The sequence below is a fragment of the Tursiops truncatus genome, chromosome 5, assembly GCF_011762595.2.
Source record: "Tursiops truncatus isolate mTurTru1 chromosome 5, mTurTru1.mat.Y, whole genome shotgun sequence".
Taxonomy (NCBI): domain Eukaryota; kingdom Metazoa; phylum Chordata; class Mammalia; order Artiodactyla; family Delphinidae; genus Tursiops; species Tursiops truncatus.
This window is the reverse complement of record NC_047038.1, coordinates 64,679,856-64,707,347: the sequence shown is the minus strand read 5'-3', so window position 1 is coordinate 64,707,347 and position 27,492 is coordinate 64,679,856. Positions and strand designations below refer to the sequence as shown.

General features: G+C 38.5%; 1 long non-coding RNA gene across 1 annotated transcript in view; it reads left to right on the top strand.

Annotated features, from left to right (window-relative positions):
• Nucleotides 1–17,777: 17,777 nt before the first annotated feature.
• LOC141278774 (uncharacterized) overlaps nt 17,778–27,492 on the top strand; it is a 51,656-nt gene continuing 41,941 nt past the window's right edge. Inside the window, exon 1 of the long non-coding RNA XR_012331969.1 lies at nt 17,778–17,888. This is a non-coding gene — a long non-coding RNA (uncharacterized lncRNA). The remainder of the gene's footprint in view (nt 17,889–27,492) is intronic.

The window sequence follows — 27,492 nt, the reverse complement described above, 5'->3', positions numbered from 1 at the left end:
ACTCTTTCAAGTGACTCAGAAAAGATTTTCTTGAAGTCCAGATAGTATGATTATTTGGGAATATATTCATTGCTATATTCACATGCTCCAGCATGAAGTGTTTGTCTTCCTCTATTGTATTTATATCTGGCTCCTTGTTATTTTTTTTTTAACATCTTTATTGGAGTATAATTGCTTTACAATGGTGTGTTAGTTTCTGCTTTATAACAAAGTGAATCAGTTATACATATACATATGTTCCCATATCTCTTCCCTCTTGCGTCTCCCTCCCTCCCACCCTCCCTATCCCACCCCTCTAGGAGGTCACAAAGCACCGAGCTGATCTCCCTGTGCTATGCCACTGCTTCCCACTAGCTATCTATTTTACATTTGGTAGTGTATATATGTCCATGCCACTCTCTCACTTTGTCACAGCTTACCCTTCCCCTCCCCATATCCTCAAGTCCATTCTCTAGCAGGTCTGCGTCTTTATTCCCGTCTTAACCCTAGGTTCTTCATGACATTTTTTTTTCTTAGATTCCATATATATGTGTTAGCATACGGTATTTGTTTTTCTCTTTCTGACTTACTTCACTATGTATGACAGACTCTAGGTCCATCCACCTCACTACAAATATCTCAATTTCGTTTCTTTTTATGGCTGAGTAATATTCCATTGTATATATGTGCCACATCTTCTTTATCCATTCATCCAATGATGGACACTTAGGTTGCTTCCATGTCCTGGCTATTGTAAATAGAGCTGCAATGAACATTTTGGTACATGACTCTTTTTGAGTTAATGGTTTTCTCAGGGTATATATGCCCAGTAGTGGGATTGCTGGGTCATATGGTAGTTCTATTTTTAGTTTTTTAAGGAGCCTCCATACTGTTCTCCATAGTGGCTGAACCAATTCACATTCCCACCAGCAGTGCAAGCATTTATCTTTAAAAAAGTAAAAGGGGTATAGATGTATATTTTATTTTTGACCTTAAAAATTTTTACTTTGTGTTTTGAATTGGTAATTTATTCACATGGTTTAAAATTTTTTTTTTAATATAAGAGATGGGCTTCCCTGGTGGCGCAGTGGTTGACAGTCCGCCTGCCGATGCAGGGGACACGGGTTTGTGCCCTGGTCCGGGAAGATCCCACATGCTGCGGAGCGGCTGGGCCCTTGAGCCATGGCCGCTGAGCCTGCATGTCCGGAGCCTGTGCCCCGCAACGGGAGAGGCCAAAACAGTGAGAGGCTCGCGTACCGCAAAAAAGTAAATAAATAAAATAAAATATAAGAGATTATTCAGTGAAAAGTCTCTCACTCCTATCTTTGACACAGAGACAACCAATATGCTCTATGTGATTTTAGTCATCTTAAGGAAGGGCATTATTTTAAAGTGAAAGGAGGCAATAGGGTTATCTTTCAAGGGGAAAAAAAGTACTGTAGATGACAATAAAAGATATTTCTCTCCTCATAAACTATAGTTTTTAATTGAATGGCTCAATTTTACTTTGCCTATGGGGCAAATAACAAGAAAATATTCTCTTAAATCTTGGTGGCATACGAATGATTGCCTATAGTTGCAAGATCCAAATTATTAAAAACCTGCATTATAAAATATCACAAGATGGAGATATTGCTCCATGAAAGTGACAGTTAAAGAGAGTGAGGAAAAAAATCTTTTGTCTATTTTTGGACTTTCTTTTTTCTATCTTGCTCCCTGTCTTCTGTCATTTGAGATAGTGAGAAGTATTCTAAGGGCCTATATTCAAATCCCAGATTTGTCACTTTCTGCCTGTAATTCTGAATTAAATTAACCTCTAGCAGCCTTAAGATCATCTGTAAATTCAGGCTTATGCTTTTGTTATGAAAATTACATTAAATAATACATTTCAAATGGCAATGCCCTCCAGCCAAAGCTAAGAACACACCTGCAGTTTAATAAGTTGGGTTTATCACTCATTGCAATGAGGGAGTATGCACACCATGGGAAGAGGGAGGCCTCTCAGTAGGAGGGTGTTAGAAAGGGCCTATTACAGGATTTGGGCTGTGATTGGGTGATTTGTGGGAGGGTCAAAAAAGCAGGTTCACTCCGGATTGAGTGCTGTCAGAATGCAGGGACAGTTAATGATGGGATAATTCAATATTTATTTATAGGAAGAGCAGAGTGAGGTTAAATTCTAAAGGTAAGGAAGCAGTACTGAGTCCTATTAGCTGGGAAATGGAGCTATTTGGTATTTTGTGGGTTGTATGGTGACTTTGTTTTTGTCCATGCTTGGACAATATTATGAAGTGGTCTTGTTTTATCTCACTTTCTCGTGGTCCCAGAGTGACCTTGACTGATTTTGGTGTTTTGTGAGATTGTTTATGTCCAAAGGAGAATAACTTGACCTAGCAGTGAGCTCTAGGCCAGCTTCTGAGCACATGCAAGCATAGCTATAAGTTTAAGGTCAATCAGTAGATGTCAAGTGTTGCTTTTTTCTTTCTTAGAAAGCATCTGGCACTTAGCTGATGCTTAATAAAATTCGTTAGATCTGGATTGTATTAGAATTATTTGATGATATAGTGTTCTCCCCTGTCGCTGGACAATGAGCTTCTACAGGCCAGAGTTCATGTTTCATTCAACCTTCTTCTGTCTCTCCCATGAAACAGGTGCTAACACTACTGACACAATAAATGTCTTTGCAGCCTTGCTCTTGTTGCCTCTGCTCCTCTCTCCCTTCTTTCTGTGTCTTCCCTCCCTTTTTACTTTCTTAATCAGCTGTAGTAAACAAGTACATATAAGGTTGATAAAGCAGAGATTTCTATAGCACAACCTTAGAATGATATCATTTTAAAGAAGTTAGCCAAAATAGAAACTTTTCTCTTTGTTCTCCCAAACATTTAAGGGGGTCCAAGTACAAGTACATAATAGCTCTTATATTAAATTGTCACTATTTTTAAAAATATATAGATAAATAAATAAATAATCTTCACTATTTAAAATTCTCTTGCACCCAGAGGCTTCTAGGAGCCTCTCATCTTCCTTCACCACAACTTCATATACACCCTTGTGGTCCCCTCACTTTTCTCCTCTCTGCTCTGCACAGTGCCACACAACATACTCTGAAGGACCTGCTGCTTTTCATAGGCTCTGGTTGGTTTTCTCTGGTTCTGTTTTCTTCTCAAAGAGTTGGTGTAGGTATGGGTGAATTTTCATTTCCTGTCATGGTGGACAAGGCTTTTCAGGTCAGTGTTCCCATAGAAAAATTAATTCTGGAAAAAAATAACTGGATGCTTCAAAATAGTAAGGAATTAAAAGGCTAAAACTAAAGCTAACCCAGGAACCCAGAAAGGTGCTCAGGATACAGAATCTGCTTTTGTTCTGAGGGTATTTGTTGATCTCAGTAAATCTGAACCTTCGTTGAGGTGGCCTTGACCGGTGAGGAGGTCAGAAATGAAAGCACAGGTCTGCCAGAAGATGCAAAGTCTAATAAGAGACCTTCCCCACAGTATGCTGGAAGCCCAAAGGGATACACCCTTAGGGTCAGGCTGAACCAGAAGTAAATGAGACTTCAGACAGACTTTCTGTATGAGTTGGGAATCTCATAACTTGGACCTATTGGGCTCATGTTGGTTGTGCCCCCCAGGGACCTGGCAAAAATAAATGCAAATCTTCTTTTGAGGAAGGAACCCTTCACCTAGACCTCAAATTATTCCTACAAATAATATTTCAAGTACAGTGGGCAGCACACCAAAGAAATGAAAGACACAAAGAAACAATGTACTATAACAACAATGAAAAACCTTAACCATTAAAGTTGTAAAAAAATAAATAAAAAAGTAAGACCTTGTTCTTTTGACATAAAAAAATAAAGTAAGCAGAATTGAATGGCAGCACATATAAAAAAGCTTTAGGGCTAAACCTTGCCTGAAATGTTATTAACAGTGAAGTGTAGCTATGAAAAAGGTGTTTTAATGGAAGCAGTGTTCAGAGCAAAGTAGCTATAGACAGAGGGGGTAAAATCTCCCCTCCATTAGTAGCCAGACAGACACAGACATCACAGTTAAAAGGATAATAATATCAATAAACTGGAACACTTCCAAAGGGTAATTGCCAACAAGGGTGAGAAGTCTGAAAACTGACAGCTGAGAAATGGCCAAAAGATCTGAGTATTATTAATCTCCTAGAGCAGTCATTTTCAAATTCTTCAAGAAAAACATCTGACTTGTTCTGGATCATTCCGTTTGGCAAATAAAAATAAATAATGATGACAACTAGGATTTATTGACCACTTACTATGTACAAGACAGCTTTATAGAAATATTTGTCATCAATCCTGATAATAAACCTATGAGTTAGGTACTGTTATTCCTAGACATAAAGTTTGGTAACTAGTCTGAGGTCATACTGATAGTAAGTTATAGAGTGGGGATTCAAGCCCAAGGAATCTAATTCTGGAGTTCACACTGGGCTATGTTGTTACACTGACTGTTCACTGTACCCTTTTAATCCCCACACCAACCTTATGAGATAGGTACCCCAATTACTCCTATTTTAGACATAAAGAAAATGATGTTTAAAAACGTACTTTCCCAGGGTCACAAAGCCATTGTTTTTATTTTTTTAAACAGCTTTGTTGATGTAGACCTGATATCAAATAAACCACACATATTTAAAGCATATCATTTGATAAACTTTGACATATGTATATCTCTGAGAAATCATGTAGCATAATCAGTATAATAAACATACCCCCAGAAGTTTTCTTGTGACCCTTAGTAATCCCTCCCTTTTCCCTCTCCTTGCCTCTCTGAGCCCCAGGCAACTACTGATCTGCTTTCTGTCCTTATAGATTAGTTTGCATTTTCTAGAATTTTGTATGAATGAAATCTAACAATGACTGAGCTATACTAGAGCTGAGGCAAAAGGAAAACTCAGTCATGCCAACCCTTCCTTTAGTTAAAATTTTGATATTTTGTTCAAGAATGTTTTGCATTAATTTTAATTTTTTAAAATATTACACTAAAATATCATTTATCTTGATTACTGAGTTTTTCGGTGCCCCCTTAAATTTTGTGCCTGAGGTAAGTGCCTCACTTGCATCACTTAATTCACCTTAGTCCTGGCCCTAGATTTATATCTTTTTTTTTTTTTTTTTGCTTTCTTTTAGACTGTTAATATGGTAAATTACATTGACTGATATTCAGATTTTAGACCAATCTTATATTCCTCAAATAAATGCTTTTTTTTCCGGATTCAATGTGCCAAAATTTTGTCGACAATTTTTGTGTCTATGTTCATGAGGGATATTGGTTTGTAATTTTCTTTTTCACAATGTTTTTCTCTGGCTTTTGGTATCATGGTAATGCTGTTCTTATAGAATTGGTTAAGAAGTGTTCAATCCTCTTCAATTTTCTAGAAGACTTTGTGTAGTATTGGTATAATTTCTTATTTAAATGTTTAACGGTATTCAACAGTGAAAACATCTGGACATGGATCTCTTTGTGAAAAAGTTTTTTCATGGCAGATTCAATCTTTTAATAGATATAGGGCTACTCAGGTTATCAGCATCTTCCTGAGTGAACTTTGCTGGTTTGTGTCTTTTAAGAAAGTTATCCATTTCATCTACATTATTAAATTTATTGGAACAAAGTTATTAATAATATTATTATTCTTTAACAGCTATAATACTTGTAGTGATGTCACCTCTCTCATTTCCAATGCTGGTAATTTGTATCCTCTCTTTTTTTCCTGTTTAGTCTGGCTAGATGTTTATCAATTTTACTTATCTTCTTAAAGAACTATCTTCTGGTTTCATGGATTTATTTCTATTGTTTATTTTCTTCTGTTTTCTATTTCATTGATTTCCACTCTGATCTTAATTATTTCCTTTCTTCTGCTTACTTTGGAATGAGACTTTTGGAGGCCTTGAAAGAAAGTAAATATATTTTGCCTTTGGGAAGGAGGTGAATCATTTGGGCCCAGAAGGCAGACTGTGGTACCCCTTCTTCAAGATGGCCTCTAGAGATCCTTGCCTCTTAGTTTTTATGTCTCTGTATAGTTCTCTCTCACTCTCACTGTATCAAGATTGTTCTGTGTGAACCACAGAATATGGCAGAAGTGATGGTATTTCATTTTAAAGCTAGGTTATGAAAGACATTGTGGCTTCTGCCTCACTCTTTTCCCTTTTTCACTCTCTTTGGGGAAAACCAGCTGCCATGTGGTAAGAGCACTTACCAGTGCAGAAACCCATGTGGTGAGGAACTGAGGCCTCTGGCCAATAGCCAGCAAAAAACTGAAGCCTTGTACCATAGAACTTGAATGATGTTTGAAAGGGACCCTTCAACCCCAGAGAAGGTTTCAGTGATTGTAGCCCTTTGTGATAGCTTATGACCTCAAGAGAGACCCTGAGTCAAAACCAGTGAACTAAGCTGCTCTGGCATTCCTGCTCCAAAGAAATGGTGAGATAATAAATGCTTGTTATTTTAAACCATTAGGCTTAGGGGTAATTATTGTGGTACAATAAATTACTAATAAACTTATCTTTGTTCTTCTGTACATAATTATTTTTTCTCTGATAGCTTTCAACAATTTCTCTTTATCCTGGATTATTTATCCCTGGTGTAGTTTTCTTCATGTTTCTTGTGCTTGGGTTCATTGAACCTCTTATATCTGTGGGTTTATAGTTTTCACCAAGTTTGGGAAATTTGGAAAAATTTCAGCCATTATTTCTTCAGTATTTTTTCCACTCTCTGATCTCTCCTCTTTTTCAGTGACTCCAATTATACATATTTTTAGCCACTTGAAGTTGTTCCACAATTCACTGTTGCTCTTTTTTCCCCCTAGTCTTTTTCTCTCTCTCTTTAATTTTGAATTTTTTTCTATTACTATGCTTTTACATTTCCTCATAATGTCTAATTTGCCATTAATTCCAAGTGTAATTTTTTTTAATATCAGGCATTTTAATTTCATCTCTAGAAGTTCAACGTAGGTATAAAAATATACCTTCCATCTTGTGAGAGCACTGGAATCAAAACTAACTGCTGAACAATCATCGACAGGAAGACACTGGAACTCAACAAAAAAGATAGCCCACATCCAAAGACAAAGAAGCCACAATGAGATGGTAGGCGGGTTGCAATCACAATAAAATCAAATCCCATAACCACTGGGTAAGTGACTCACAAACTGGAGAACAATTACACCACAGAAGTCTACCCACTGGAGTGAAGGTTCTGAGCCCCACATCAGGCTTCCCAAGCTGGGGGTCCAGCAAGGGGGAATTCCCAGAGAATCAGACTTTGAAGGCTAGCGGGATTTGATTGCAGGACTTCAACAGGACTGGGGGAAACAGAGACTCCACTCTTGGAGGGCACACACAAAGTAGTGTGTGCATCAGGACCCAGGGGGAAGGAGCAGTGACCCCATAGGATACTGAACCAGACCTACCTGCTAGTGTTGGAGGGTCTCTTGCAGAGGCAGGGGGTAGTTGTGGCTCACCATGGGGACAAGGACACTGATAGCAGAAGTTCTTGGAAGTACTCCTTGGCATGAGCCCTCCGGGAGTCTGCCATTAGCCCCACCAAAGAACCTGTAGCCTCCAGTGCTGGGTCACCTCAGGCCAAACAACCAACAGGGAGGAAACCCAGCCCCACCCATCAGCAGACAAGTGGTTAAAGTTTTACTGAGCTCTGCCCACCAGAGCAACACCCAGCTCTACCCAACGCCAGTCCCTCCCATCAGGAAGCTTGCACAAGCCTCTTAGACAGCCTCATCCACCAGAAGGCAGAGAGCAGAAGCAAGAGGAACTATAATTCTGCAGCCTGTGGAAGGAAAACCACATTCACAGAAAGACAGACAAAACGAAAAGGCAGAGGACTTTGTACCAGATGAAGGAACAAGATAAAACCCCAGAAAAACAACTAAATGAAGTGGAGATAGGCAACCTTCCAGAAAAAGAATTCAGAATAATGATAGTGAAGAAGATCCAGGACCTCAGAAAAAGAATGGAGACAAAGATTGAGAAGATGCAAGAAATATTTAACAAAGACCTAGAAGAATTAGAGAACAAACACCCAGAAGAATTAAAGAACAAACAAATAGAGATGAAAAATACAATAACTGAAATGAAAAATACACTAGAAGGAATCAATAGCAGAATAACTGAAGCAGAAGAACAGATAAGTGACCTGGAAGACAGAATGGTAGAATTCACTGCCATGGAACAGAATAAAGATAAAAGAATGAAAAGAAATGAAGACAGCCTAAGAGACCTCTGGGACAGCATTAAACACACCAACATTCTCATTATAGGGGTCCCAGAAGGAGAAGAGAGAGAGAAAGGACCTGAGAAAATATTTGAAGAGATTATAGTTGAAAATTTCCCTAATATGGGAAAGGAAATAGCCACCTAAGTCCAGGAAGCACAGAGAGTACCGCTCAGGATAAATCCAAGGAGAAACACGCCAAGACACATAGTAATCAAACTGACAAAAATTAAAGGTAAAGAAAAATTATTAAAACAAGGGGAAAATGACAAATAACATACAAGGGAACTCCCATAAGGTTAACAGCAGATTTCTCAGCAGAAACTCTACAAGCCAGAAGGGAGTGGCACAATATATTTAAAGTGATGAAAGAGAAGAACCTACACCCAAGATGACTCTACCCGGCAAGGATCTCATTCATATTCGATGGAGAAATCAAAAGCTTCATAGACAAGCAAAAGCTAAGAGAATTCAGCACCACCAAACCAGCTCTACAACAAATGTTAAAGGAACTTCTCTAAGTAGGAAACACAAGAGAAGAAAAGGACCTACAAAAACAAATGCAAAACAATTAAGAAAATGGTAATAGGAGCATACATATTGATAATTACCTTAAATGTGAATGGACTAAATGCTCCAACCAAAAGACGCAGGCTCGCTGAATGGATACAAAAACAAGACCCGTATATATGCTGTCTACAAGAGACCCACTTCAGACCTGGGGACACATACAGACTGAAAGTGAGGGGATGGCAAAAGATATTCCATGCAAATGGGCATCAAAAGAAAGCTGGAGTAGCAATACTCATATCAGTTAAAATACACTTTAAAATACAGAATGTTACAAGAGACAAGGAAGGACACTACATCATGATCAAGGGATCAATCCAAGAAGAAGATATAACAATTACAAATATATATGCACCCAACATAGGAGCACCTCGATACATTAGGCAAATACTAACAGCTATAAAAGAGGAAATCAGCAGTAACACAAGAATAGTGGGGGACTTTAACACCTCACTTACACCAATGGACAGATCATCCAGACAGAAAATTAGTAAGGAAACACAACCTTTAAATGACACGATAGACCAGATAGCTTTAATTGATATTTATAGGACATTCCATCCAAAAACAGCAGATTACACTTTCTTCTCAAGTGCACACGGAACATTCTCCAGGATTGATCACATCTTGGGTCACAAATCAAGCCTCAGTAAATTTAAGAAAATTGAAATCATATCAAGCATCTTTTCTGACCACAACACTATGAGATGAGAAATAAATTACAGGGGAAAAAAAACGTAAAAAACAAAACACATGGAGGCTAAACAATACGTTACTAAATAACCAAGAGATTACTGAAGAAATCAAAGGGGAAATCAAAAAATACCTAGAGACAAATGACAATGAAAACACGATGATTCAAAACCTATGGGATGCAGCAAAAGCAGTTCTAAGAGGGAAGTTTATAGCTATACAAGCCTACCTCAAGAAACAAGAAAAATCTCAAATAAACAAACTAACCTTACACCTAAAGGAACTAGAGAAAGAAGAACAAACAAATCCAAAGTTAGTAGAAGGAAAGAAATCATAAAGATCAGAGCAGAAATAAATGAAATAGAAACAAAGAAAATGATAATAAAGATCAATAAAACTAAAAGCTGGTTCTTTGAGAAGATAAACAAAATTGATAAAACTTTAGCCAGACTCATCAAGAAAAAGAGGGAGAAGACTCAAATCAATAAAATTCGAAATGAAAAAGGAGAAGTTACAATGGACACCACAAAAATACAAAGCATCCTAAGAGACTACTACAAGCAACTCTATGCCAATAAAATGGACAACCTGGAAGAAATGGACAAATTCTTAGAAAGGTATAGCCTTCCAAGACTGAACCAGGAAGAAATAGAAAATATAAACAGACCAATCACAAGTAATGAAATTGAAACTGTGATTAAAAATCTCCCAACAGGGCTTCCCTGGTGGCACAGTGGTTGAGAGTCCGCCTGCCAATGCAGGGGACACGGGTTTGTGCCCCGGTCCGGGAAGATCCCACATGCCGCAGAGCAGCTAGGCCCGTGAACCGTGGCCGCTGAGCCTGTGTGTCCGGAGCCTGTGCTCTGCAACGACAGTGAGAGGCCCGCATACTGCAAAAAACAAACAAACAAACAAAAAATGGGCAGAAGACCTAAATAGACATTTCTCCAAAGAAGACATACAGATGGCCAAGAGACACATGAAAAGCTGCTCAACATCACTAATTATTAGAGAAATGCAAATCAGAACTACAATGAGGTATCACCTCACACCGGTCAGAATGACCATTATCAGAAAATCTACACACAACAAATGCTGAAGAGGGTGTGGAGAAAAGGGAACCCTCTTGCACTGTTGGAGGGAATGTAAATTGAGAGAGCCACTATGGAGAACAGTATGGAGGTTCCTTAAAAAAATAAAAATAGGGCTTCCCTGGTGGTGCAGTGGTTGAGAGTCCACCTACCAATGCGGGGGACGTGGGTTCGTGCCCCAGTCCGGGAGGATCCCACATGCTGGGGAGTGGCTGGGCCCGTGATCCATAGCCACTGAGCCTGCGCGTCCGGAGCCTGTGCTCCACAATGGGAGAGGCCACAGCAGTGAGAGGCCCGCGTACCAAAAAAAAAAAAAACTAAAAATAGAATTACCATATGACCCAGCAATCCCACTACTGAGCATATACCCAGAGAAAACCATAATTCAAAAAGACACTTGCACCCCAATGTTCATTGCAGCACTATTTACAATAACCAGGTCATGGAAGCAACCTAAATGCCCATCGACAGACGAATGGATAAAGAAGATGTGGTATATATATACAATGGAATATTACTCAGCCATAAAAAGGAATGAAATTGAGTCATTTGTAGAGACGTGGATGCATCTAGAGACTGTCATACAGAGTAAAGTAAGTCAGAAAGAGAAAAACAAATATCGAATATTAACGCATATATGTGGAACCTAGAAAAATGGTACAGATGAACTGGTTTGCAGGGCAGAAATTGAGACACAGATGTAGAGAACAAATGTATGGACACCAAAGGGGGAAAGCAGCGGCGGGTGGGGTGTGTGTGTGTGTCTGTGTGATGAATTGGGAGATTGGGATTGACATATGTATACTAATATGTATAAAATGGCTAACTAATAAGAGCCTGCTGTATAAAAAAAATTATTTCAAAATAAAATAGTAAAAAAAAGAAAAGAACCTGCTGTATTAAAAAAATAAATAAAATACAAATATATATATATATATATATATATATATATATACACACACACCTTCCATTCCCTACTTAAATGTTCAGTCTTTTCTCTAGTTTCTTGAACATATGTTCTAATATCCTTGTCTACTAATTCTATCACCTGTTTCATCCCTAGGTTAGTTTTAATTGATTTTTCTCCTCATTATGGATTGTATTTTTCTGCTTCTTTGCATGCTCAGCAATTTTTGACTGGATACAATACATTGTAAAATTTACCTTGTGAAGACCTGAATATTTTCATAATTTTGTAAGTAGTATAAAGATCTTAACTGAGTTCCAGAGCTTTGTTCTAGGACTCAGTTAAGCTTATTGGAAACAGATCCTTTCAGATCTAACTCTTAAGTTTATTTATCCAGGACCAGAGCAGCATTTAGTCTAGGAATAATTTTCCCCCACCCCTGAGACAAGACTCTTCTTAGAATTATAACCAGTCTTTGCAAATTATGAGATTTTCCAGTCTGTTAGGAACAGGGACTATTTCTGGCCTTTCGTGAGCTCCAAGAACTGGTCACTCTTCCCTCTAATCCTTTCAGGTGGTTCTTTTCCTGACCCTGGGTAATTTCCTCACACACATTCACAGATCGGCACTCAGCCAAAAACTAAAGGGGACCCTCTGCACATCTCCAGAAGTGTCTCTCTGTGCTGCTCTCTCTGATCGTGGAATCCGCTCTGTGAATTCTGTTGACCTTGGCTCCCTTGGACCAGCAACTCCAAGGGAGAGTTGGGGAAATACTGCTGGGTTCCACTTGGGTTCCCAACTCTCTGAGGCCTGGAAATTTTCTCTAGGCAGTAAGCTGCAGGCAATTGTGGCCTTACCTCATTTGTTTCCCATCTCTCAGGGATCATTGTCCTTGTTTGCCTAGTGTCAATATCTTGAATTCTGTTATTTCCTATATTTTGTTCAGTTTTGATTGTTTCAGGTGGGAGAGTAAATCAAGTCATTGTTACTCCATCTTGAGTAGAAGCAGAAGCTGTCTAAAAAAACAAAACATCCTGGTCTAAATCATTGAATTACAACACCTTAAACAGCAACAACAAAAATAAACAAATAAACATTAAGATAGTACCTGTCTTAGTTCAGGTGCTATAACAAAGTACCATACCCTGGATGGCTTATAAACATAAATTTCTTTCTCACAGTCTGCAGGCTGCAAGTCTGAGATCAGGGTGCCAGCATGGTCAGGTTCTAGTGACAGCCCTCATCTAGGTTGCAGACTGCTGACTTCTTGTTATACCCTCACATGGTAGAGGAAAACACCCAGGTGACCTAGTTCTTTGGCCTCTTCTTATACAGGCACTTAATTACGTTCATGAGGGCTCCACTCTGATGACCTAGGTATCTCCTTAAAGGTCCCTTCTACAAATACTATTACTTTGGGGATTAGATTTCAACATACAAAATTTTGGGAGGACACAAACTTTCAGTCCATAACAACACCAAAGTGTATTTTGACTCAATATAAAAATGCCTTTCTATAATGACAGCTATATAAAAATGGAATAGTTTTCCTTGAAAAGTAGTGTGTTCCCTGTTACTGCAGATGTTAACAGTGGTTATAAGCATTGTCTGGATATTGTGGGAAATATGAAAGTAGGGTCTGCAAACCACAGCCCGCAGGCCAAATATGTCCCACCACCTGTTTCTGTCAGTAAAGGTTTATTGACACACAGCCATACACATTTTTTTACATATTGTGTGTGGTGCTTTTATGCTACAATGGCATAATGGAGCAGTTGTGATAGAGGCTCTGCCCTTTACAGCCTAAAATATTTACTATCTGGCCCTTTGCAGAAAAAGTTTGCCAACCCGTTTTAAAGCTTCTGATATGGCTGCTGTGACAAAGCAACTTCTCTGATTTCTTCCCAATTTGAGATTCTATGAGTCTGTGGAGGCAGGGAATAAGTTTCTTATCTAATAACAAGTTTTGCATCTTCCTCTATCACATATTTATGTTTATTTTAATATAATATTCTGCTTCCCACTTCCGTTTTCTGGGTAAAGTTGATCCTCCCCAAATAGTCCTATACTTGTCCTTTAATTTTGCATATCTCCTCCCCACCACCATATAATCCTAGTGATGCAGTATCAATGTATACACCTTCCCCCTACTACTTCTTCTACTCTGCTCCTTTTTTTCTTTCCCCTTTACCTTCCCACTTTCTCTTCTCCCTTTCTCTTTCTTCCCCCCATCTCTCTCCCCCTTTCTCTTTCTCTTCCTTCTCTTCCTTCTTCCTCTTCTCTTTTATTCAATAATTATTTATAAACACCTCACCAGACTATTTTAGACATTGGGGCTCTAGAAGTTATAAGACAGTCTCTGCCATCACAAAGCTTACATTGGTACCCCAATTTGAAAAGCAGCCATTGTATGTTCCCAGGTCACAAACAAGCGAGTGTCACCAAAAAGGATTTCAGAGAATCCAAGGAAAGACACACTCACCAACTTTCAAAATGTAGGAAAACCCAGAGTGGTCATTCCCTGGCAAGGCAGGCTTCCTTTCATAGCCATGTCAACCGGCTGTTAAGAATCTTAAGTGGACAAACCTCCTGATGACAAAACATCTTTTAATATTCAACTGAAATGAGAGTGAGAAAGGATTGGGCACCACTGTCCCCAAAGAACAACCACGATGCCACATGATTTTGTATATGTGCCATGTCAAAGTGTTCTCACCTCTAGTTGCTGAAAGAGATTTTCTTTTGTGGATGAAAGGTACAATCTGAAAGGGCATTTGACAACATGAAGTAAATTATATTTCAGGAACCACCAATGCCCCACAGCCAATCTTCCTAATTTTATTGAAAACTAAAAATAGCTTCTGCTTCAATATCCATGTAAAACCTCTTCATTCTAATTTCTGTTAATTGTTTTTTTAAAGCAAAGTCTTCTTTAGGAGAATATGTTTTTATCACTTTCAATTTTTTTCTCAGAAACTTGAATTTAATAGAGGATTAGAATAAATTATGATACTGGAAAGTAAGCAATGCTGGTTATGGAGGATTCTGTAACTGCGATCCATTTAACCCAATAATTTAACAGTGTCTTCATCTCCAAATTGAGCTTTGTGCTTTGGATGTTAAACTCTAGTTTACAGAAAACTTCTAAAATGGAATTGCTACAAAGTTCTCCAGTTGTTTCAAACACAGGGACCTACTATTTGGCAAACCTGCTTGATCTTTGTTTCTTTGTTCTCTTCTTGAATTCTGCTGCTGTCCTATTTCTCTGGGTACACAGTTTATATAGTTGTTAAAATGCTTTCAAATTGAAATATCTGCTCAAGGAAGGTACTAAGTAGGTCTGATAAGTAACTACCTTGACATTATGTTGCCTTGAATAAAATTTCCAACATCAACTACTGAATAAGGAAATAGCTCTAATCTTGCCTATTACTTCTTTCTACTTTATTTGAACAGGACAACTTAAAATTGACTATATTTCTGAAAATAAAAGAAAGATATATAATGGGTTTATCAAAATTCATCTTACCTGCTAAAAATATTACAGAAGGACTATCTACAGATAAAGATTAAGCAAATGCTATGAAAAAGTCACTGAGTTTAATGCAACATACAAAGGAAATGTATGTTATTATATTTTTACTTACTATCCTCAAGACAGGAAAATTTCTGATTAATTTTTGTTAAGATTAACTGTATTTACTGTGAGTTCTTATTTAATATGCTTGATTACTTGGAAATTGTTATTTTCCACTACTTAAATCTATAATCTTTTGTATTGCTTCTGTATAAATGATGGTGGATATACACATGAAAAAGTTTTAATTTAGTACATGTACAATATACAAAAAGATGGATAAATTGGACTTCATCAAATGTTTAAATATATATTATCAAGAGGAAAAACTTTAACGATGTAAAGGACACTATCAAGGAAATGAAAACACCCACAGAATGGGAGAAAATATTTTCAAATATATTTGATAAGAGACTTGTATCCAGAAATTATAAAGAACTCTTGTAACTGACAATAAAAAAGACAAATATCCCTATCAAAAAACAGGCGAAGGATCTGAATAGCCATGTTTCCAAAGAAAATACACAAATAGCCAATAAGCACATGAAAAGATACTCAACATCATTAGTCATTACGGAAATGCAAATCAAAACCACAATGAGATACCACGTCACACCGACTAGGATGATTATAAAAATAATAATAATAGAGGAAAATAACAAGTGTTGGTGAGGACAGAGAAATTGGAACGCTTTTTATATATTGCTGGTGGGAATGAAAATGGTGCAATTACTTTGGAAAACAGATTGGTAGTTCTCTCAAAAACGAAAACGTAAAATCATCATTTTACTCGGCAATGCCATTCTTAGATATATGTGCAAGAGAAATGAGAAAAAGGTGTCCAGGGCTTCCCTGGTGGCACAGTGGTTGAGAATCTGCCTGCTAATGCGGGGGACACGGGTTCGAGCCCTGGTCTGGGAGGATCTCACATGCCGCGGAGCAACTAGGTCCGTGAGCCACAACTACTGAGCCTGCGCGTCTGGAGCCTGTGCTCCACAACAAGAGAGGCCGCCATAGTGAGAGGCCCGCGCACCGCAATGAAGAGTGGCCCCCACTTGCCACAACTAGAGAAAGCCCTCACACAGAAACGAAGACGCAACACAGCAAAAATAAATTAATTAATTAATAAACTCCTACCCCCAACATCTTCTTTAAAAAAAAAAAAAGGTGTCCAAACAAAAACTTGTATATGAATGTTCATAGCAGCACTATTCACAATAGCCAAAAGGTGGAAACAATCTGAACAGATGAACAAATAAACAAAATGTCTTTATCTAGATAATGGAATATTATTCAACCCATAGAGAAGAATCAAGGACTGATACATAATGCAACATGGATTGAGCTTTGAAAACATCATACTAAGGGAGACAAATCAGATAGAAAAGGCCACCAATTGTATGATTCCATTTATATTAATTGTCCAGAATGGGAAAATCCATAGAAGCAAAAAATAGATTGCTGGTCGCCAGGAGTTGGGGGGAAGGAAGAATGAAGAGTGACTGCTACTGGATATGGGGTTTCTTTTTGGGGTGATCAAAATGTTCTGGAATTAGTGGTGATGGTTGCACAACTTGTATACTTTGAAAGGTTGAATTTTAAGCATTTGAATTATATCTTAATCAAAAAGTTGTATGAGAAAAAAATGCTAGTGCCTGGCTGAGATCAAACCCGCATAGAAAAAAAAAAACAACCACATAGACCATGCAAACAAATTAATTTTATCTGACTCATAAACATAAAGGTGACATCAGAGTAATTCTTTATAATGCTATTTATTACACTGTATATATTTACCTGGCTTAAAATTTTAAGTTGTAAATTATCTACTACACTAGTGTTAACTTGGGGGAAAATTAAAGTTCAGTTTATGAAAATTAGAAGGAAACAGGCTGTTGATGGTTCCAATGAAATTTATCAACTTGATAATAATTTTCATAACCATATTAACAAATATTTATTAAACCGATACCAGTAAGAGAACATGATGAGCATTTTGATAGATTATCTACTATAAGACCAGCACTGTACTAGGTTCCATGGGGTTTATATAAATGACAGTCCTTGTTTGAAATCTGGTTCAGGAAACAAGACTAAAGTAAATGAAGCACTTAGGGAGCAAGTGTGGTATATAATTTAGGACTGAATGGTATGTACAGACTCCTAGAATTGCAATCCTTAGTACTCTTTTATCTCAAACTTCTCTTTTTGCAGGTCCCGACTTTAGGAATTAAGTGTGATAGAGTTGTGAAAAGGGGCAAACCCATTAATCTATTCAATAGATATTTAGTGAGCCTGCTATGTGCCAGAGATCTAAATGCCGCTAATTGAAATTATTACGAAAATGAAAATGACTCAGTTTAGCTATGTGCATCTAGCTTTATGGGAAGGAAATGAGAGGGATTTCAATCAGCTTAATAGCAGACATTTTTCACTGTTGAACTTCCCCAGTTCAGTCCTATCCTGTGATAGCATATTAACAATCAGAAGAAGCAATGAAATTTGTGGTTAGGAAATACGAGTGTTTCTCAAGGTGCCCATGTATTCACCTACGTAAATATTTATATCTTTCTATTATCAAATACATATTCAAATTGGATGCCATAAATATTTAAATCAGAATTTAATTCTATTTTTCAGGGTAGACAGCTTGCGATTAAGCTACCATTTAACTTTTACCATTAATTTTTTTTTCTCCAGAAAGAACATAATGGATTCTGAATTCTGTCGTCAGAAATTGACCAAGGTTCCACCTTTAGTTACTAGCTGTGTAAACTTGGGCAAGTCATTTAATCTCTCAGCTTCAGTTTCCTCATCTGTAAAAGGTAGGTAGCAATATTGCCTACCTTGCTGCCCTGAGTTGCAGCAAGTTCAAGGTTGTCCTGAGTTCAAGACTAATGTAAATAACGGTTTTAGCATTGTACCTGGTACTTCATAGTTTTCAATTAACATTACCTATGATATTGGAGGAAAAGGTTAATTAATCTGCCTATTTCTCCAATTACAATTCACAAAGCAGCCATGGAGTTCTTGGAAATGGTGGATGTATTTGACCCTTACAATAATGTCTATTGTATTTTCACTGCTTTTTTCATTACATATTTCTGAAAACAAAAACTGAAAGTCTAAAAAAAGTCTTAATTATAAATAGGCTTTGGATGGGAACAATAAAATATTTAATGTAAGACAAGTTTTTAAATGGTAAACTTGCAGGGATCTAAGTTCCTTGAGATCAGAGTGGAAGAAATTCATGTCTAGAGAACAGAGAGGATCCTAGGCAGAAGGCAGGGACCTGAGGAGCCAGCCATAGCAAAACAGGAGGTTTTTGAAACGTAATGAGAGGTTTTGCTTCGGGCAACACTTGTGAAATCAACACTCGTGGAATTGGAAATTCTGTAAACTGACCAAGAAAATAGACGAGAAATTGAGCGATGAATGCCTTATTGAAAACCACAGATCGTAGGGCTTCCCTGGTGGCGCAGTGGTTGAGAGTCCGCCTGTCGATGCAGGGAACGCGGGTTCGTGCCCCGGTCCGGGAAGATCCCACATGCTGCAGAGCGGCTGCGCCCGTGAGCCATGGCCACTGAGCCTGCGCGTGCGGAGCCTGTTGCTCCGCAACGGGAGAGGCCACAACAGTAAGAGGCCCACGTATCGAAAAAAAAAAAAAAAAAAAAAAAAACCTACAGGTCCTCTTATGGCCTGCATCCTTGAATGAGTAGGCATCCTTTCAAAGTTAAGGAAGACAAGACACAGGAGGGTTTAATCATTTGCCGTAAGTCACTAACAATATTCTTATTCTAAAAGTTTGTAGTTAGGTCCAGGCTCAATATTTCTCACTGTGAACTTGCTGAGGGAGATGAATTTCATACAGACAGAAAGTAGATTAGTGTTTGCCAGGGACTGGGCATGGGGAGTGGATGGGGACTGACTGCTACTGGATATGGGGTTTCATAATTAAAATCAATGGGGTGGTGAAGGGAAGAGACACGGTTCCTGCCTTCATGGAGATTAGTATCTATGAGGGAGATAGACAAGTAAATCAATCATTGTAGTACATTTTGTTAAATGCAATAGTGGGAAAAGTGAAGGAAGCCAGGTTAGTGGCATTTATGCAGGAAGTAAGTTCTAAGAATGAGTAAGAGTTAGTTAGAGGAAGAGGGATGGGAGGCAGCAGGAAGTAAATTATGGTGTTCCTGGCAAAATAAGCAGTATATTCAAAGGATCAGAGATGAATCAGCACATGGCATAGTTAGGAATCTGAAAAAAAAAAAATTAGATCAATGGGAACAGGGTGGGAAGCAGAGAGAGACCCCAGATGGGGGTCAGACCACACAGGGGCTCACAGGTCACATCAGGGAGTTTGAACTCTATCCCCAAAACAATGGAGAACCATCAAAAGGTTTTAAGGAGGCAAGTGACATGACCTGATTTGAGTTTTTGAGAGATTACTGCAGAATGGAGAATGGACTAGGGTGAGCAAGCCTGGAAGCAGGGAGACTAGTTAGGAGGAAAATCTTGGTGAGAGATAGTGTGACTGAACCAGGGTGGTGGCAGGGAGGATGATGGGTAGAAGGAAGAGAGATTTTGGAACTGAATCAGCAGGACTTTGTGATTCATTGGAATGCGATATTAGAGAGAAGGAGGCAAGGATTATTCTGTTTCTGGCATAGGCAACTCAGGACCATTCACTGAGCTGAGAGCACAGAAGGGGAGATTTCAATTTTAGAAATATTAGGCTTGAGGTGCCTCTAAAGATATCCCCATGAATATGCATAGTGGGCAGTGGGTGGTACATGTCTAAAGCTCAGAAGACTGGCCTGGAGCCATGGACCAGTGAGTCTAGAGATGGTAATTGAAACCATGGAAAGAGATGAGTTCCAGGGAAAGTATAATAAGAAGAGAAGGGATCTCAGGATAGAATCATGAGGAACACCAACAAGTAAGAAACGAACCAAAGGGAGGAGCCTACTAAGGAGCCAGAAGCCAAGAGGAAGGAGGAGAATCAGAGGCTCATTGTGTCACAGAAACCAAAGAAAAGAAGAAGTGGTCAAATGTGTCAAATGCTAAAAAGAAGTCAGTAAGACAAGGACCAAGAATTCTCTATCGAATTTAGTAACAAGGAAGTTGTTGGTAATTTTGGGATTTCAGTGGAAAACCAGATTTTAGTAGGTAAATGAGTGATCTGAAGATAAGGCAGTGGAAACAATCCTTTGAAGAAATGGGTCTGTGACATAGCTGAAGAGAAATGTGAGATCAAATGAAGTTTTCTTCAAACAAACTAAACAAAAAGAGTGGGAGGGAGTTAGCTAAATTTAAAAGATAAAAGGAATTAGCCAATAAAGAGGGGAAAGTTGAGGATGCAAGAGGGACTTCCCTGGTGGTCCTGGTGGTTCTATCCCTTGGCAGGGAACTAAGATCTTGCATGCCTCGTGGTGCAGCCAAAAAAAAAAAAGAATTTCAAGATGCAAGAGAAGGGTTTTAACTGATAGAACAAAATATTGCAGAAGGCAGGAGGCATTCACTTTGGATAGATAAGGAAAACAGGAGAGATGTCTCTTTCATTGTAACTGAGAGGGAAGGAGAGGATGTTTTGGATGCATTTGTTTCTGGGTTTCACGCAGTGTGTGCTGCTGCCAGCTCCTACTAGCTCACCAGAGCCAATTGTTAAACTTTCAGGAATTTTGAGATCTGGTTAACTTGTGTTAATAGCTTGAATTCAGCCACAATGGGAATATTTACACCATGGAAATTGGCAGACACAGCAGATCAGAACTCCCCCACATCCCACCCTGAAGACTGTCAGTTATCAGTAATTTACCACCACACCCCTCGAGGTAGGAAAATGAAAGAGCTCCTCTCTGAATAGCACCATTTTCTCTGTTGGGTAAGAAGGCAGATTTCGTGCTGATGTCAGAGGTTTGAGGAAAGTGAAGAGAAGCTGAATCCTGTGAAGCATGGCAGACAGAGAGAGCGACCTAGGAAAATACGAAATGACTACCAGGCTGAGGTTGAAGACCATTAGTCTCGGTGGAATCAATCCATGCAGTTGTATGATTTCTCCTGCAAGCTGAGCAGCCTGGGGGGCTCAGCAGAGAAGGGAAGAGGTGATTTGATCCAGAGCCAGTCTTTTGCCTGGCAGTTGCGATGGAAGAACTAAATGGAGATAGGATGACAAAGCTATTTATAAGAAAGTAGCTGCAGTAATGGGCCATGGAACCCAAACTGTAAGGGGAGAGAGGTGAAAACAGAAGGTGATAAGTAAGGAGAAGGTGTAGAAGTCATGTTTTCCTGGTATCACATGCTTTGAGTCCGCTTGCTGTATCCTGGTCTCACCTTTGCAATCTGGTCCTCCCATTTGAAAGTGCCACTTTTAGAATGTGACAGATCCAGGTCCCTCGATCTTATATGGTACTCCAGCTTCATCTGACCATTAAATACTATATTGTTGTCCTTGTTTTAGACATCATATCTTAAAGATTGCAATGCCCGGTGTCATTGGAAGAGCTTAACAGCATTATTAACCACACAGGATAAATGAGTTGAAGCAGGGATAGGCAGATTTTTAACATTTTAGGGGGAATGATCTGATATTTGATCATTTTGATCCATATCACCAATGAATAATCATTGATATCCTGTAGTATATACAATCACTCCTGATCAGCAATAGTGAATATAATTGCCATGAGGATATCATTTTGCAAATTATTAGAAGAACATAAAAGTATTAAGTAACATGGGAGAACTTCAGGAAGTTAATGTAAAATCTCTAAATGGCATTCAAATAAGCTTATTTTCTTAGAGTAATTTAACCACCAGGAGGAAAACCCTTTCTGGATTATACAGAATTTGTTTATGGGGTAAGACCAGAAGCTGCCTTAGAGATGGGACTGTTAACTGGCAGAACCTCAAGAAAGAACAAATCTGCTATTATAAGACAAGACTCAGGGGCATAGGAACTAGTACTTTAATTTTAAGTGACAATGAGTTTTTATAGCTGATACCTGCTTATATCTTCCAAAACATTCTAAAGAGTATAACTGTCAGAAATCTGTGTACTTGGTGGACTACATTCCCCATTTCGCCTTTCCCTAAGATTAAATAAATTGAGTGTAGTGCCAGTATTTAATTTCTCAATATGTATATGTTACAGGGATTTTCTTTCTGAATTAAAAATGTCATTTCACTGAGATAACTGAATTGATGGTACTCTTGTGTTTGCAATTCCTCATGATTAGTGCCAGATTCAATAAATATAATTCATTTTCACCCACTACCCTGAGATTAGCTGATGTCATGGCTTTGAAATAGCTAGAATCCCTGGTGCTATGGATATAAATCTTGCCCATGTAACTTACGTTCTTTCTTATGAGGTAAGTGAGGGTGAATGGCATGTAGTTTTCATACCCAGGATGACACTTCCTTCTCCATCAAAGTGATTACATTATTGCATTTCCCACTTGAATAGCTGACCCCTCAAAAACATAGCAAACAAAGCTGTTCATTTTAGTTTCCCTCATACTAGATTTTTTTCTTACCATTTTTTTTTTTCTAACCATTTTGTCTTTTCTAACCTTGAGGTATTTGGATACATGGTAAAAGGAAGAAATATCCTGGAGAACAGGAAGTGTACAATTTTCTTTCTTGTGTCACTCTTCACATTGGCCAGCAAGGGGAGTTATAGGAACAATTTCAGGTGTTTGAGCTGAGACAGTTACTTCCCACAGTTGATTATTAGTCACCATGTCTCTTGCACTGGACTTTCTGAATAACTCAGCTAGTATTTTTACTGTTGTGTGCCAGTGTAGTTTTCCTTTCATCTAATAGTTTGCTGAACAAAAATTAATTGTGAACTTCAAAGTGAAAAATTTACCAGAATGGTGGGACACTGGAAATGAAGTGAGCTTCTATGCCCAGGTGGCATAAAAATCTAACTGTAGCCGGGAGAAGCCCAAGCCCCCTTAATGAGGATAAGACAGCATTCAACTGGCTTCAATAAAAAGGGACTTAAATGGAAAAGAGGTGGCCTTGAGGAGAGCAGCGGGACTGCCAGGACTGAGAAGCCCATTGTTCTAAGTTCTCCTGGGGCTTATGGAGATTAACAAGGCACCTGCTGCTTTCCAGAGCTGAACATTCAGGGCAGCCCTGAAAACACCCAGGGCTGGGACACTCCCCCGGCCTCTGGCCCACAGCCATCCAGGAATCACCCAGCCCATGCTGGAGATTCAAAGACGTGGGCAGAAGGTGTGGGAAGAGCCCTCAGGAGGGATCTGGAGAGACAGTTTCCACTCTGTGAGCAACCCAGGACAGCTCTCTCCCCTTTAAATCACATTTCATGCTTCTTAGCTCCAACCAAGGATTTCTGTGGAGTCCCTCTACTAGTAACATGTACTCTCTGACCACTGTCACAGATAATGGTTCACTTCATTCGCTTAGTTTGGGACCAGGATCAATGATTATGTACCCTACTGACTGCCTTGATTCTGCTTCCCCAAATCCCCATCCTGGCTGCCCAAAACAATACTTTGCTGTTAGTGGCAAAATAGACTAAAAATCAGTAATCACTAGTTTTCTCTAGGTGAAGGTCAAATTCTAATTTAAATTATTTTAAATATATGTTTTGAATAAATTATTATCGCATGCTTCGCTTATGAACAAACTGCGTTGTATGGAGAAAAGAATGTGGCCCTGAGAGTCGGAGATGTAGATTTTAGTTCTGACTCTGCCGCTTAATAGCTGTATAATCTTGGACAAATCACATGATTTGGGGGGACTTAAGTATTCTCACTACAAAAGTGGGGAGGGTGGACAAACTGAGTGGACAAGATTCTAGACTTGAGAGTCAGGCAGAGCAGGATTTTCATCCTGGCTATTTCATGTATTAGCTAGATGACTTTAAGTAAGTGACTATTAGCATTATTTTAAGGCTTTAATGAGATAATGTGCATGAAACCCTTAGCATCATCCTTAGAATGTAATAAGCACTCAACAAAGAATAGTTATGATAATAACCATGATAATGATCATAAAATTAAGGTTCTATTAGGATGTTTTTTAAAACTCTAAAAGGCAGTGACTTGACTCAAGTGTTGTGACCAATTGCTCTGAATGCACCTGTTCGTTTGATCCTGTGCTTCTTCAAAGAATTTGTTAAGAAATAGACTGAAAGTTTAGAAAACTTTGCAAAGTGTTAGATTTTGTTGTATAGTACTGCAGTCACATATTCAGCAAACAATGTGATTATAGGCATTGTGATAAATACAGCCATGGGCTGATTTCCTTTTTTTTATGTCATAGTGTAACGTCTACTTCTAGTAAATCTGTAAAGGTTAAAACTTGTTTTCAGTAGTAGCGCAGTGAGTGACACAAGAGATGGATTGGCTCTTTTCAGTTTTAAAACTGATTAGAATTTTCTTTTAATTTACAAGTTTTGAAAATGTTCTCTCTATAAAGTTTAGGCTTAATTTAAAATTATTCTCAGATAGTAATAATGACTGGAAATGAGCTGTGTTCACCAGCTTTACAACGAGGATGACAAGTAGATATAACTTATTGAATAAGTATCTATTGAATGCCCATTACGTTCCAGGCACTGCTCTAGGTGTTAGGATACAGCAGTGAATAAAACAGACCAAAGTCCCACCCTCATGAAAATAACCTTCTGCTGAAGTTTGCCTTCTGTTGAGGCGCCAACTCTAATAGAGGGCCTGACCGTCAGGCTCTCTCTAGTGACAAGAATCAGGAAACCACACCAGGCCTCATTAAGGAAGGATGCTGTGGCTGATGGGTGACTTCCACCTGGGGTGAGGTGTGGGAGAGTCCAAGACTGTGCTGTATTTACCATCCTCACGGCAGAGCAGTGCTGTCCAATCAGGCAGCCACGTGCCACATGTGGCTATTGAGCTCTTGAACTGTGGCTAGTCCAAACTAAGATATACTCCAAGTATAAAATACACACTAGATTTCAAAGACCTAGTAAGAAAACAAGAAAGGAAAATATCTCATTAATAATTTCATGTTAATGGCATATTGAAATAACAATATTGTAGATATATTAGGTTAAATAAAATATATTATTAAAATTAATTTCATATTTTTACTTTTTAAAAATGTGGCTACTAGAACATTTTAATATTATACATGTGGCTCTCATTATATTTCTGCATGACAGCGCTGGTACAGTGTTATGTCCTGGCTTGAGTCCATGTAACACCACAAACTTCCTAACCAGCACAGGCAGGAGGCAACACTACGAAAAAGTGAAAATGTGCTGGCTTCTTTTTTAACTTTCTCTTCTTTTAGGTACTGCCTGATCCCTCAGTCTTCTGCCTGGAACTCTGAGAGGACTCAGACACATTTCATGGAGCTATTTCCAGGCAGTTTTCCATACTTCAAAAGTGTCCTATCCTATCAGAACTTTACTGTTCAGAGTCCCATTTCTGTGAGATATTTAGCTTTCTACGTTGTTAATAGATTCTGACGTTTAGGATATCATCTTTTAAAATGTGTCCATTAAATGCACGTACCCTGTAATAAAATACCTTGGCTGAGAGAGATCAATCTCAAATAGTGGTGATTTTGTACTGAGTAATAGAGCTGGAGCACTTTTTCTACCTGGCACAGAAGCACAGAGACTATAATCTCACCTTGTCCACAACTGTCCACTGTGATCAAGACCAGCCAAGTCTTCCCTACACATCCTCCCTCCCTAGTATTTGGACATTATTTCACAGTTCACAAAGTGCTTTCACAGAAGGTTTCTCATTTTAGCTTCCAACCACTCCATGAAATAGGTAAGGATGGACTTATTAATTGATTTAAATAGAAGATTTTAAAAAACTGAGGCCAGGAAGCAATAGGTCTTCTGGCTATCGCGGTCTGTGGAGGAGGAGTCCAAGATGATCCATGGGGACGTGGAGAATAGTGGAAAAGGAAAGTGAGTAGAACTGTCCTAAAGGTCTTAGCTGTGGGATGGAGGGGAGTTGGGGATGGGGTGGTGGTCAGCAGGGCTGGATTAGAACATTATAGTGGGAGTTATACTGCAACTCAGGGTTAACTTATTTTCAAATAATACTAGAGACATATATTCTGATATAGAAGATAGGGAAAGGGATAGAATGGGAAAAAATACAGGAGATATGCCAAATTAGATAATGGAAAGTATATTAACTTGTTGAAATGAGCAAATATAGAGAAAAAGGAAAAGAGCAAACAAAAATCTAAATTGATCAATATCGTGTAAGATAAGAACATTAGATGTGATAAGTTCAATGTACCCATTAAAAAGCAGAAACTAAAAACAAAAACAAACCAAAAAAAAAGCAGAAACTGCCAGATTTGGTGAAAAAGCAAAATTCAGCCATGTGGTAGCTATAAGGATCATGCTTAACAGGGTATCAAAAAAACATATGCATGCAGACAAAACTATAATTCAAAAAGATACAGGCACCCCTATGTTCATAGCAACACTATTCACAATAGCCAAGACATGGAAACAACCTAAATGAATGGATAAAGAAGATGTATTATATATATACAATGGAATACTACTCAGCCACAAAAAAGAATGAAATAATGCCATTTGCAGCAACATGGATGCAACTAGACAATATCATACTAAGTGAAGTAAGTCAGAAGGAGAAAGACAAATACCATATGATATCACTTATATGTGGAATCTAAAATATGACACAGATGAACCTATCTATGAAACAGAAACAGAATCACGGACATAGAGAACAGACTAGTGGTTGCCAAGGGGGAGGGGTCTGAGGGAAGGGATGGAGTGGGAGGTTGGGTTAACCGAAGTAAGCTTGTATATACAGAACGGATAAACAACAAGATCTTACTATATAGCACAGAGAACTATATTCAATATCCTATGATAAACCATAATGGAAAAGAATTTTTTTAAAAAATGTATATATATGTATACCTGTACACTTTGATGTACAGCAGTAATTAGCACAACATTTAAAATCAACTAGACTTCAATAAAAAAAAAGACAGCAAATGCAAGGAAAAAGAAAGCAGGCTGGTAACATTAATATTAGACAGATGAAATTAAAATTGAAAGCATCAAGCAAGATGAAGAACTTTATGTAAGCACATAAAATTAGGTAAATAAATTTACAAGCTTTGGACTTCCCTGGTGGCACAGTGGTTAAGAATCCACATGCCAATGCAGGCGACATGAGTTCAATCCCTGTTGGGGAAGATCCCATATGCCACAGAGCAACTAAGCCTGTGCACCACAACTACTGAGCCTGCGCTCTAGAGCCCGTGAGCCACAACTACTGAAGCTTGTGCACCCTAGAGTCCGTGCATTGCAACTACTGAGCCCACGTGCCACAACTACTGAAGCCCGCATGCCTAGAGCCTGTGCTCTGCAACAAGAGAAGCCACCGCAATGAGAAGCCTGCCCATCGC